The following is an 8,103-nucleotide window of genomic DNA, read 5'->3' as shown; positions in this document are numbered from 1 at the left end:
TCTGATGGAATTTAAAGGAAATGACACTACAGTTCATTTTGGAGAGTAGATACCAGGAGAAAAGGGGCATGCATTCCTGACAGATTCTCAGTGACTCCTTCAGGTTCTTTTAAAAGCAATCTGAAGCACTGACAAATCCAAGCCTTCTGACTACTTAAATGTTTTGCCCACTTTCGTACTAATCTCTACCATGAGCTTCACTAAATGTAATGCAGCTTATCCTGGTAGAAAACATTATCTTCTTAATCGTAGCATCGAACTTTTCCCCTGACAGGAATCGATAACTCAAGCAGAGCAACCTTCTGCCAGTTTAATTCACTCCATCTGCGCCAGGCCATACCTACAGCCAGCTGCTGCCTGTCTGAGGACCACCATGCTTCAGAGACCTACCGCAGCTCCTTCTCCACCTTTCTTCCCTAAGAAGCATGAGTCATAGAATCATAGAATCATTTGACTTGGAAAGGAACCTTAAAGCTGATCCAGTCCAACTCACCCACAATGAACAGGGACACCTACAGCTAGAGCAGGTTGCTCAGAGACCTGTCCAGCCTCACCTTGAGCATCTCCAGGGATAAGGCTTCCACTACCTCTCTGGGCAACCTGTTCTAATGTCTCACCACCTTTATCATTAAAAAAACAAACAAACCAAAACCTTCTTCCTTATATCCAGTTTAAATCACCCTTTTTTTAGTTTGAAAACATTTCCTCTTGTGCTATCTCAATAAACCCTGCTACAGAGTCTGTCCCCTTCTTTCTTACAGCCACCCTTTAGATACTGAAAGATCACTCTTAGATCTCCCCAGAGCCTTCTCTTCTTTGGGCTGAACAGCCCCAGTTCTCTCTGCCTGCCCTTGTAGGAAAGTGTTCTGTCCCTAGGACCATTTTTTGGCCCTCCTCTGGAATCCTACAATCATAGATTCACCAAGGTTGGAAAAGACACCTAAGATCATCCAGTCCAACTGTCCACCTACCATGAATATTTCCCACTAAACCCTGTCCCTCAATACAACACCTAAATGTTTCTTGAATGCCTCCTGGGAAGGTGACTTCACCACCTCCCTGGGCAGCCCATTCCAGCACCTGACTGCTCTTCTGGAGAAATTATTTTTCCCTAACATCCATTCCATCTAGTTCTACAGCAAGTTACAAGGGAGAAGTGGCCAAATCCCACCTCTCCACGACCTCTTTTCAAATAATTGTAGAGAGGAGTAAGGTCTTCCCTGAGCCTCCTCCAGACCAAATAATCCCAGTTCCCTCAGCTGTTCTTCACAAGACTTGTTCCTCACACCCCTCATTGCTTAATTGTCCATCTCTGGACACACTCCAGGGCCTCAGTGTCCTTCTTGCAGTGAGGGATGAACATAGTATTCAAGGTGCAACATCACAGGTGCTGAGTACTGTAGTACTCTACTCCTTCTGGAGTTCAGCTGAGCTACTCCCAGCCTGCATGCCTCAGCCAAAGGACAGTTAGCATCAAAGTTCTGCCAGGCTGGACATCACCATCTAATTTCTTATTAACAAGGGTCAGTGGCTGTACTTCATGCCATTAGCACTTCTATGTTGAAAATGAGCTTGCAACAGGTAATGCACTTCCTCAGGTCCTACTTTGCCAGGGCATCTAAATAAAAACAACTCTTTCAAATCTTCAAAATTTTTAAAACTGAACCAATTGTTTTTGCAATCGTTTTTGTCGTTCTTCCTTATCCTGATCGGAAACCACAAAATACAAATGGTTCTAGTGATGTAGAACACGATTTTAGGGAAGTGCAATAAGCAACCACAGATACATGACCCATAGGAGGTGCCTGGGCAGGACACAGCTGAGCACAGTTCCCAAGTGCACTGCAAACATCTCATCTGCCATATGCAAGCCTCTGCTTTGTTTACGTGGCAGTTAGTTAGCAGAGTACCAGTTTGCAGAGCTGGTAAATGGCCTTCTGTCTGAACACATCTCTTATCCCTCCTCCATGCTCATGCTCCAACTATTTCTCAGCGGCAGCAAGAGATCATTATTCCTCCCACTTGTCCCAGCACTCGTGTACTGTCACCACCACTTTGCTATGTGTCACCAAGCCCATGGGCTCACATTTATGCACATCCCAGCTGCCTTTTGCTTTATAAGTTCTTGCTTCAGTTAGATTTATATGCCCACTACTAGCGGTAAGGCAATAGTTCTGTTCTTCCTGTAATGAGTAATTTACTTCTAGAAGATCCTGATTTTTCAGCAGTCCTGGGAAGATCCATCAGAAAACTCAAAATAGTATTTTTTTTTTTTTATCCTAGTACATTTTTTAATTTTTTTTTTTTTTTTTTCTAAACTCCAACTCCACTGATGTTTGCACTGTTCAGAATTGACATAAATGAAAATATTGCATCCAGCACTTCAAATTCTGTCCCATGTGGGTCTTTTCAATTTGGATTAACAAGCACTGTATTTACAGTCCCAATGGTCTCCTGGAGTTCTTTATGTGAGATACCAAACACCACTATTATCCTCATAATTCAACTGGTAATTGTAACCATGGGATATTTTATTTTAAAATATGTTGGAGTATGTGCAGTCACTGTCACCTAGGAGATGCTGAGTGAGGAGGAGTTCAGCTACAGATAATTTTGACCAGTTGTACTGTGCAGGGTGAATGAAATAATCTTTTTTTCTTTTTTTTTTTTCTTTTTTTTTAGCTGGAAAGATGACCATGTGAATACTGTAAAATAAAGCACCAGAAATTTCTTTCTGAAAATGTGGTTGCTTACAACTATGCTGACATCTGGTGCTTTATAAGCAGTAAAATGAGTTGGGTAGAGGCAGAAAGGGGAAGAACTCCGCAAAAGCGAGAAGAAACAGTCTAAGGAAATGACTGAAATCCCAGTTACCTAACAACAGACATAGAAAGGAAGCCTATGGCTCTTGCATATAATGGTGTAATTACCATTGGTGCTGTGCCTACAAAAAAGCTACTGAATACAAGAGAAAGAAAAGTGTCTTTTGTATATAGTCTGCCTAGGCACATACCGTTGAGGGAAAGAAAGAGGAAAAAGAAGAAAAAGATATGTTTTAAACAAGGAATATTATAACCTTAAAAGGTCATAAGGAAAGTGTCATGCTTTTCCAAATACAGATGTAGAGAAAGATGGAACCTTTAGGCTTAGCTCTGTTTGTCATCATAAACACTGCTTTGCAGACAAATTGCAGGCAAACTTTTTCCTACTGCCCCTTAATTAAAGGAGCTGTCCTGTAGTTTTCTCAGATCAAAGAGAAAGGAAAAAAAAAAAAAAGAACAAAACAAAACAAAAACAAAGGCAAACTATGTGGGGAGAGAGGAAACAATAAGGTCTCTGTTTCCTTTATGAAATTTACTGAGAACCACAGCCCTTTCTATTTACAAAGTCAAAGCCCGGTGCAAAGCTCTGGAAGACCTCTGTGCCAGATGCTGTTTCCAATTACCTGCACTCTGTGTGGTTTCATAAGTAGAGTTTCTACTGAAACCATAATCAGTCTGAAGTAACATCCAGAGTTGCAGGCTGAGATCAGCAGGCAGAGATTCTATCTCTGGTAGCCCTAGACTGCAGGAGAATGCCTTCTTTACTATTAAGAGAACACAGCCAAGCTTAGATACACTCAGCTTTAATTTTTATGCAAGTCTGCAGCTCAGCACAAAGCTAGAAAGTGGACATATGAGGAAGCTGATAATAAGGATTCTTTTTGTGAGAGCTTTTCATGGGTTCCCCCACCACATTCCCAGATGGCTATGTAGGGCTCTTAACATCCAGGAGTAGTAAATGGCCCTGTTTGATAGATTCAGATCTTAGAGGATTTCTGGCTTAGAGATTGCAAATCTTCCAATCTAGAAAGAAAGGGGAAGCTGTATACAGCAGGACAGCATGAAGGAGCTCATCAGTTGACAAGCTGTGCCCTCAAAGCAACTGGTTGTGCCTTGCAACCAGTTTGGATGAGGACAGAGCTTCCTGTGTCACTATGGGGAACTGGCCAGGGCTGTCCCATATTTGTTTTGAAATTTTAGATCAGAGGTGCTATGGCAATCATCAGCTGGCTGGCAGAAGCAGGAACTGAATGTTCGGAGAACTACATGGCTAAAAGCATGTAGAATCCTGGCACAGGGTTAGCAAAGGGATAGCTAGTGCATTTCAGATGTCCTTAAGCCATCAGATCCTTGCACACAGAAGGACATTGGCAAAAGTTGCCCAGCAACTGTGTTCTCAGCAAGCACAAATCAGCACAGCCCTCTTGACTTCATGTATTCAGATTTGTAGCCCTTGACAAGATCTAGAAAATCTAAAATCACAGCTCTTTCCAGGAAATGAATTTGGCTGTTTCTTTCTCCAAAATATTAGGATATTTAATTTTATAATATTTATTCTTAATTTCTTTTTAAAATTTTTAACTTTTTAAAGTCTACTAAAAGGAACACTTCAAAGATTAAAGCTATGACTTCATCTGGAATAGAATAAAAATGGGTACCCCATCTGAATGCACACAGTGGATTCTTAACGAACTGCTCAACGGCTTTCGATGTTGCAATTAAAACAGAGAAAAAAATAGCACCAAAATCTTAAAAAGGCAAAGTGAAAAAACATGAAAATTTGAACATTTGCAACTTTAGTTATATTCAGACTGAAATACTGCACTTAATTTCAGGTCAGAGGAACAGAGAAGAGACTGAGAGGGAGAACTCTTTTCTTTCCACTTCTCTCCAGACTACGTATCCTTCCACATATACAGATGAGAGGTGAGGGTGAGGAACTACCATTCCCAAAGCACCTATTTCCACACAGTGACTCACCTGGTTCCTACACAGCAGGCATCTCAACACCGGTAGAAAGGCAATCTGCTGCCTGTCAGATCTTGTGGCCTCAGGGACAATGGATGCTGCTAAAGGACACAAACAGGGAACAAAGCAGGAAGAGTTTCACTCTACTATTTTGATTCAGCTCTCTTTCATATGAAGGAAATACTCTTTTTACATGGATAAAACATAGTAAAATATGAAACAAGAAATAATGTACTCCACAGCATTACCTAATGTTCCCACAGTGCTGTGCTAGAGTAAAAAATGGAATTACTTCCAACACCTCATGGGATGAATCATCTTGCTCCTCCCTAACACACTTCTCAGAGAAAGCTGAAGCTTAAGCAGTTGAGCCCAGTAACAGATGCAAGGTTGTAGCAGAACCAGTCCTTCTATTGACCATTTTTCCTATTGTAAGAGCATCAGAAACTAACCATAAGTTCTTTGTGCAGCTATTGCTCATACAGTTTTCTGCTTTTTTCATTTTTAGCTGAGAACATTCAGCTTGTGGAGGAGAAGAAAAGCATTCACTGGGAGCTGTTTCCCAGATAATCTGGGGGTTGGAACTAGATGATCTTTAAGATTCCTTCCAACCAAAGCTGTTCTGTGGTTCTATGATTCCATGATAATCATTTGCCCTTTTAATGACTTCAGAGAGGTGGGCAACTTAAAAAAAATATTGCCTGGACCTCCGCACTAAGACTGCATGAGATGCCCTAAGACGGATGAGGAAGAGCACAGCATGTTCCAACTGCTTCAAACAGAGTAGCAAAACCATGAGCAGCCAATGAAAATACTGATTTTCCTTGCTACTTCAAAAATAACTTCTTTTAGAATTTCTCCTTTACCACGCGTAATCTGAGCTATTCCTTGGCTCTCAGGAATCAGAAGCTACCTTGTAACTTGAGGTAGAGGAAACCAGGAGCTGTGCTCTCCCTGGAGACCTACAAACGGGTAACAACCAATCTGCTGTTCTTCTCTTGTTCCTGGGAGGGAAATATTGCTTCCCTTCTCATGGCCGGCAATGCGCCAGGCAGTCTGGTCAGGAAGGCAGCCGGAACCAGACAGGCTCTTTCCCCAAAATCCTTGCAGCCATTACTTACAATAGGAAATATCAGGTGAGCAGTGTCTGCCCAGTCCTTTTCTTGGCTGATGAAGCAACATCTCTCTAGGTTGGGATAAAAGAGTGTTCCAGGCATCTATAAGGTATGCTAACACATGCTTACACACCAGCAGCCTGCTGGAAAAGTCTGGCATCAGTGACAGCAATAGATCTAGCTGAATGCCAGGCTGGGCTCCTCAGCTATAGTCAGCTGAGACAGGCAGCACCATTTCATCCAAATTAAGATTTCAATCCAACATCACATATGATAATTAATACATGCTATCATCACACCTTTATACTGCAACTCTGCCAAAAGCAAACCAAAGCAAAACATAGCAAAAATCTGCATCAAAACAACAGTTAATGGAAGCAATGCTTAATTATGTATGTATAAATGAATGAGATTCTCTTAATTTTTACCCTTAGAATTTTGCACGTCATTTTTATTATAGTAGGAGTAACAGAGTGCTTCCAAGGTGTGTTATCAAATCATAAAGCACATTTGATGTGCTTATGAAGTTGGAGCCAGTATTTGCTTTCAAAGAGATGCAGGGCACAGAGGTAGGAAAGGAAAAATTGGAAACGAGCAGCTTCAAGAAGTTCCTACACAGCACTACTCCCCAGACTGGATTTCAGGTAGGATATTAGGAAATGATTCTTCTTAGAAAGAGATGTAAAGCATTGGCATGGGCTGTCCAGGGTGGTGGTGGAGTCACCATCCTTAGAGGTGTTCAAGAACAAGGTAGGTGTGGTACTATGGGATATGGGTTATTGGGCATAGTGGGGATTGGCTGGTGGATGGACCAGATGACCTTAGCGGTCTTTTTCAACCTTAATGACTTTATGATCTCTCACAGGCTTAGCATAACTCATATTTTTAGAAGGTTGTCTGCCTGCTTAGGATTTAATTATGATCTAAAAAGAGACAAATAACATTAGCAGAACTTGATTGTCTTCTTTGTTTTCTCTAAGGTTCAGAAGCTATTAAACTCACCACTTCCTTCTCCATTTCTAACCAAGATTCAGCATTTTATTTAATTAGAAAAGGACAAGAGAAAAGTATAATCCATCACCATAGATGACAGATTCAGTTACCCACGAAAATAAGTAAAAATTTCTACTTGTTTTCTGCTTGCAAGCTCTGCAGTGTTCTTCCACAAATGCGAAGAACTGCAAAGCAGCAGGGGGAGGCAAAAAAAAAAAACCCAAAACCACAAGAAACAAACAAACAACTCAAAAACAACAATAAAACAACTGAATCTGTAATGCAGTAGCAAGCAGCCAGTAAATAACACCCTGAGCACTGAGATAATGGTTTCTAAATGGTGTGGGAACTAACCTAATTTTGCAGTAGTGCAGTCTGTTCTCCATTCCTCCGAGAACCTCTTCCTGCTTAATACTGTCATCCTGCAGTTAGTTTCTCTGCTGAGCTACAAGCTACAGTAAATGAAAGCACCAGTATCTTAACAAAGGTAACAGAGCTCTTGCCTTAAATCTGCCTTATGACTCGTTAACTGCTCACAACTGTCTTTCCTTAGGAAGCAAGCTGCTTGGGTAAATTGCACCATTCTGCCCAGGAGCAGGTGCATTAAGCCTGCCCCACCTGATGTGTGGGGAAAACTAATGAGCTAATGATTTCTTGAGAGAAGTAAAATAAAAAGGAATTTCATTGGTTTCCAGTAGGTAACTTTTTCAAATTCACAGCCCCCTGTTAAAGCATTCAAGCCAAGACAGAAATCGAACACATTATAGAGGAAAAAAATGAGAGGAGGAGAAAAAATTGAAAATTGAATGGGAAGAAAGATCTGCGTGTGTCACCTTCAGCACAGAGGGCACAGCAGTGGAGGAGAAATACTAAAGCTGCCAGGCACATATCATTTCCTAGCACCCTTCCAAGGACTGCTTGTCAGCACAGCTGTCATTCAGAGGGCCTTGGTTCAGCTCCTCTCTGTTCCTTGCTGCCAAGCAGTGTCACTGTTGTGTCTTGCCTACTCCTCTCCTTCACAGATGAGCCTGCTTGCTTGCAGGTGCTGTTGGAGATGTGCAGATGCTCTCCATGCTCTTTTCAAACACAAGCCTGCAGGTGTTGTCATAGCTGAGTAATAAATGCCACTTACTTCCCTGCTTCCTTGATCTACTGTTAGCCACCCAGTTATATTTAGTCTTTGACTTGTTTCTTTTCTGTTTACA

The sequence above is a fragment of the Tympanuchus pallidicinctus genome, unplaced genomic scaffold, assembly GCF_026119805.1.
Source record: "Tympanuchus pallidicinctus isolate F22 unplaced genomic scaffold, pur_lepc_1.0 scaffold1, whole genome shotgun sequence".
NCBI lineage: Eukaryota > Metazoa > Chordata > Aves > Galliformes > Phasianidae > Tympanuchus > Tympanuchus pallidicinctus.
This window is presented reverse-complemented; position numbering follows the sequence as displayed.